This window comes from Rana temporaria, unplaced genomic scaffold (assembly GCF_905171775.1).
Source record: "Rana temporaria unplaced genomic scaffold, aRanTem1.1, whole genome shotgun sequence".
Taxonomy (NCBI): Eukaryota; Metazoa; Chordata; class Amphibia; order Anura; family Ranidae; genus Rana; species Rana temporaria.
In genome coordinates, this window is record NW_024404583.1 from 64,981 (window position 1) to 71,020 (window position 6,040).

Below are 6,040 nucleotides of genomic sequence, written 5' to 3' on the forward strand. Positions count from 1 at the left end.
ATGTGGCAGAGACCCCTCATGTGCCCGAGACCCCCAATGTGCCCGGGACCCCCGATGTGCCTGGGACCCCCGATGTGCCTGAGACCCCCGATGTGCCTGAGACCCCCGATGTGCCTGAGACCCCCGTTGTGCTGCACATTGGTCAGAAAAGTCCTCTCTGAAAGAAGATTTCCTTTTACCAGATCGGTCTCAGCCCCCCACCCTTTTGGGGGCACGTTGGTGAAGAATGGCCGGAAACTGACTCTTCTGAAGGAAAGCAATGACTTATTTTTCAGGACTGGCCGGCCGTGGCCCACGAGACCGCGCAGTCCGAGACCCCCATTGTGGGGCCCACTAGTCTCAAATGTCCAAACCCAACTCTACTGAAGGAAAACACTTATTTTTCAGGACTGGCCTACCGGACAAGGCCAAGCCTGAGACCCCCGCTGTGCCCGAGACCCCCGCTGTGCCAGAGACCTCCGCTATGACCAGACCCCCGCTGTGCCCGAGACCCCCGCTGTGCCCGAGACCCCCGCTATGACCAGACCCCCGCTGTGCCCGAGACCCCCGCTATGACCAGACCCCCGCTGTGCCCAAGACCGCCGCTGTGCCCGAGACCCCCGCTGTGCCCGAGACCCCCGCTGTGCCCCAGACCCCCGCTGTGCCCCAGACCCCCGCTGTGCCCCAGACCCCCGCTGTGCCCGAGACCCCCGCTGTGCCCGAGACCCCCGCTGTGCCCGAGACCCCTGCTATGACCAGACCCCCGCTGTGCTGTGCCCGAGACCCCCGCTGTGCTGTGCCCGAGACCCCTGCTATGACCAGACCCCTGCTGTGCTGTGCCCGGGACCCCCGCTGTACCTGAGACCCCCGCTGTGCCCCAGACCTCCGCTGTGCCCGAGACCCCTGCTATGACCAGACCCCTGCTGTGCTGTGCCCGGGACCCCCGCTGTGCCTGAGATCCCCGCTGTGGTGCTCATGGGTCAGGAAAGTCCGGATCTGACCCTTCTGAAGGAACTTCTTTTATTGGACACAAAACTACTTTATGGAAATATTTATTTTTATACATTTGTCAGAAATCACTACTGAGTCCTTCGCTGTACAGAATTTGTGTTAGTCCCGCCCACTGGAGGGCGTGCCGCGGCCGCGCCCTGGGAGGAGCCATCGCCGCCATGTCTGTTTATTATTAACCAATTGTGAGAAACATTCCCGGTATTCCCCGATGTACCTGAGAGAAGCCCCGCCCCCAGAAAATGCCGGCCGCCTGGCTCTTCAATCATCCACAACACAAGATTTTTATACTCATTAAAAATGTATCCAAAGACAAAGTTTTGTGAGTTTTACTGCAAAGAAAAGGAAAAAATCGTTTCCTGTGTCCCCGCCGCTGAGATTCCCCCGATGATCCTCATCACAGGAAGTGACAGAAAGGAGGGAGGGGAAGGGGGAGGAGTCTCATGCAGATAGAGGAAGGAGGGAGGGGCAGGGGGAGGAGTCTCATGCACACAGAGGGAGGAGTCTCATGCAGATATAGGAAGGAGCAGGGGGAGGAGTCTCATGCAGACAGAGGAAGGAGGGAGGGGCAGGGGGAGGAGTCTCATGTAGATAGAGGAATGAGCAGGGGGAGGAGTCTCATGCAGATAGAGGAAGGAGGGAGGGGCAGGGGGAGGAGTCTCATGCACACAGAGGGAGGAGTCTCATGCAGATATAGGAAGGAGCGGGGGGAGGAGTCTCATGCAGATAGAGGGAGGGGCAGGAGGAGGAGTCTCATGCAGATAGAGGAAGGAGGCAGGGGGAGTAGTCTCATGCAGATAGAGGAAGGAGGGAGGGGCAGGAGGAGGAGTCTCATGCAGATAGGGGAGGGGCAGGGGGAGGAGTCTCATGCAGATAGAGGAAGGAGGGAGGGGCAGGGGGAGGAGTCTCATGCATAAAGAGGGAGGAGGGGCAGGGGAGGAGTCTCATGCAGATAGAGGAAGGAGGGAGGGGCAGGGGAGGAGTCTCATGCAGATAGGGGAGGGGCAGGAGGAGGAGTCTCATGCAGATAGAGGAAGGAGGGAGGGGCAGGGGGAGGAGTCTCATGCAGACAGAGGAAGGAGGGAGGGGCAGGAGGAGGAGTCTCATGCAGATAGGGGAGGGGCAGGAGGAGGAGTCTCATGCAGATAGAGGAAGGAGGGAGGGGCAGGGGGAGGAGTCTCATGCAGATAGAGGAAGGAGGGAGGGGCAGGGGAGGAGTCTCATGCAGATAGAGGAAGGAGCAGGGGGAGGAGTCTCATGCAGATAGAGGGAGGAGGCAGGGGCAGGAGGAGGAGTCTCATGCATAAAGAGGAAGGAGGGGCAGGGGAGGAGTCTCATGCAGATAGAGGAAGGAGGGAGGGGCAGGGGAGGAGTCTCATGCAGATAGAGGAAGGAGGGAGGGGCAGGGGGAGGAGTCTCATGCAGATAGAGAAAGGAGCAGGGGGAGGAGTCTCATGCAGATAGAGAAAGGAAGGAGGGGCAGGAGGAGGAGTCTCATGCAGATAGAGGGAGGAGGGGCAGGAGGAGGAGTCTCATGCAGATGGAGGAAGGAGGGAGGGGCAGGGGGAGGAGTCTCATGCAGATAGAGGAAGGAGGGAGGGGCAGGGGAGGAGTCTCATGCAGATAGAGGAAGGAGCAGGGGGAGGAGTCTCATGCAGATAGAGGGAGGAGGGAGGGGCAGGAGGAGGAGTCTCATGCATAAAGAGGAAGGAGGGGCAGGAGGAGGAGTCTCATGCAGATAGAGGGAGGAGGGGCAGGAGGAGGAGTCTCATGCAGATGGAGGGAGGGGCAGGGGAGGAGTCTCATGCAGATCAGGGCCATCTTTTCCATTGGGCACGCTGGGCAGTTGCCCGGGGGCCCCGCTTGCCTGGGGGGCCCCACCGGCTGCCCAGCAACCCCAGTAAAAAATTGTGGAGAGTGACGGGTTAGAACTGCCCATGCCCAGTTTGCTGAAATCACAGAGAAGATCCGGTCCTTCACGAGTGCGGGGGGTTGCTGATGTAAGGGGGGAGTGAATTCAAAAATGTAAGGGGGCACTGATATAAAGGTTCCCCCTCCTATATTAGTGACCCCCCTTACCTTAGTGTATTTACTCTACGGAAGGTGGTCTCTGGTCACCAGAGTTCCCCTTTACATCAGAGTCTGCAGGATTCCCCCTTACAATGCAAGGGGGAACTCGGACCCTGATGTAAGTGGGAAAGAGAAAGCAGTGGACTCTGATATAAGGTGGTCTCTGGTCACCAGAGCCCCCCTCCACATCAGAGTTCCCCCCTTAGATCATGATATGCAGCGTTCCCCTTTACATAAGAGTTCCCTTTCACTGTAAGGGGGAATCCTGCAGACTCTGATGTAAGAGGAAACTCTGTGCTGGCTGGGTTATAGTAACCTGACCTTCATGCTAATAGCACTAGTTATATGTTTATAGTTTAAATACTGACATTTGCATTGCTCGGCACTGAAAACTGTCATTTTAGGTACTTTTTTTGCACTGGCAGTAAAAAATGTGGTTCTGCCAGTAAATTTTATGATTTTTGTCAGTAAATTCTCGTGCGTAATTGTGTAGACAGTGCACTGTATTGCCCGGGGGCCTATAATGCTCTTAAGATGACACTGATGCAGATAGAGGAGGGGAGGGGCAGGGGGAGGAGTCTCATGCAGATAGAGGAAGGAGGGAGGGGGAGGAGTCTCATGGAGATAGAGGAAGGAGGGAGGGGCAGAGGGAGGAGTCTCATGCAGATAGAGGAAAGAGGGAGGGGGAGGAGTCTCATGCAGATAGAGGAAGGGGAGGGGCAGGGGGAGGAGTCTCGTGCAGATAGAGGAAGGAGGGAGGGGCAGAGGGAGGAGTCTCATGCAGATGGAGGGAGGGGCAGGGGAGGAGTCTCATGCAGATAGAGGAGGGGAGGGGCAGAGGGAGGAGTCTCATGCAGATAGAGGAAGGAGGAGGAGTCTCATGCAGATAGAGGGAGGGGGAGGAGCAGGGGGAGGGGTCTTATGCAGATAGAGGAAGGAGGGAGGGGCAGGGGGAGGAGTCCCATGCACACAGAGGGAGGAGTCTCATGCAGATAGAGGAAGGGGGAGGGGCAGGGGGAGGAGTCTCATGCACACAGAGGGAGGAGGCAGCAGACAGAAATGACACTCAGTGCTCTGGACGGAGATAAGAACACACTATAGAGGGAGGTGCTTTGTTCAGATTTCATGTCCGAGGATTACGGAATATTAGAACCTGTCGGGATTCTGGGATCCCTTTCTATGGGATGTTGGGAAATAATATTGGCGGGGAGATCACCCTACACACCTCACACACAGTCCTGGGACCTGAGAATCTCAGCCCTGCCCCTCCCCCATACAGACAGCGAATCTTCCCCCCCCCCCCCATTGTCCTCCTCTCTGGACACCACCCAGCGCAGGAAATGTTTGATGTGGGCGTCGCCCTTCCTTTTCCTCCAATTCCCGCACAGCGCCGGGCTGCCATTGGCTCCGGGTACGGGGAAGGAGCGGCCTGGAATGTCAACTATTTCCTGATAACACACAAGCCCCGCCCCTTCCAGGTTCCACCCAATAAACAGTCGGCGTTAACCCCTTCATGGCGGAGCCACAAATAAAACGCATCGCAGGAAATACAAAGATTTCATTTTATTTATTTTCTTCCATTCGCATTCCTGCGATTTTGTGCCGATCGTTTCTCCAGAGACAGGAAAGTCACGCCCACGAGGAACGTCCGGAGTCACATGACTGCGACCTGTGAATGCCGCCAACGCCCCCAAATCCATGCCAGACCCTCATCCAAGCATGAAGCCCGGGGGGAGGGGCACTCAGCATGGGGGAGGGGCTCTGCCTCTGATCAATTCCTTCAGTGACAAATAAAATATCCCCCGATGTAGATCGATCGCCAATCGTGCCCCTCCCCCAGGAAGAGGCCATTAATCCATGTAATTGATACTGGGCCAGATTCTCAGCAGAGTTACGACGTCGTATCTCAGGAAACGCCGCCGTATCTTTGTTTTTGAGCCCCGCGTATCTATGCGCCTGATTCCTAGAATCATTTTCGCATAGATACGCTGAAGATCGGACATGTGGACGTCACTTACACTGTCGGATCTTAGATGTAATACTCTGCCGGCCGCTAGGTGGCGTTTACGTTGATTTCTCATTTGACTATGCAAATGAGCCTGATGCGCCGATTCCCGGACAAATTTGCGCCGCGTCGTCGTCGTTTGCGTAAGCATAAGGTTACCCCTGCTATATGAGGGGTAACCTTACGCCAGTCCGCCGTACGCCATGTTAAGTATGGCGTCGGGTCCGCGTCGTCTTTTCCCGTCGGGTACGTTGTTTTCCTAAGTCGTTCTTGAATACGACTTTACGTCAATGACGCACACGTCGGCGTCATTGACGTTTTCCGTCGTGAGCTGGAGCATGCGCACTGGGCTATTTTAAGCCCGGCGAATGCGCAGTTCGATCGGCACGGGGGCGCGCTTAATTTAACAAGCCGCACCCTTGGAATTACGCTGGGATACGCCGGGCCAATTACACTCCGCCGCCGCAAACTACGGAGCAAGTGTTTGGGGAATACGGCACTTGCTCCTGTAAGTTGCGGCGGCGGAGTGTAAATAGCTTACGCGATGCCGCCGCAGGATCTACGAGAATATGGCCCTCTGTCTTTTTTTTACATTCAGCTGTCGGCGGGGAATTCCGCTGACAGCTGATGAGTCATCGGTTGTTAGGGACGCCGCGCCCGACTTACCCGCCCCCGCTCCTCAGCAACCAGCACAGAATTCCAATCGTTCTGAAAAAATGGAATTCGTCAGAAAATTAAGAAACAGAAAAAAAATCCCCGTTCTGCGAATCTGGAGACAAAACAGAACAAAATCGCATGGAGAGCCCCTCCCCCTCCCCCAATAATAGAGAAATACCCCAAACTCTCTGCTCATGGCGCTGCGATACCCCCTGTGTGAGCGACATTTCTGCCCTTTGTTTTCTAATCTTAGCTAAACACACTGACACTTACTGACATTGATACTTACTGACATTGACACTTACTGACACTGATACTTAC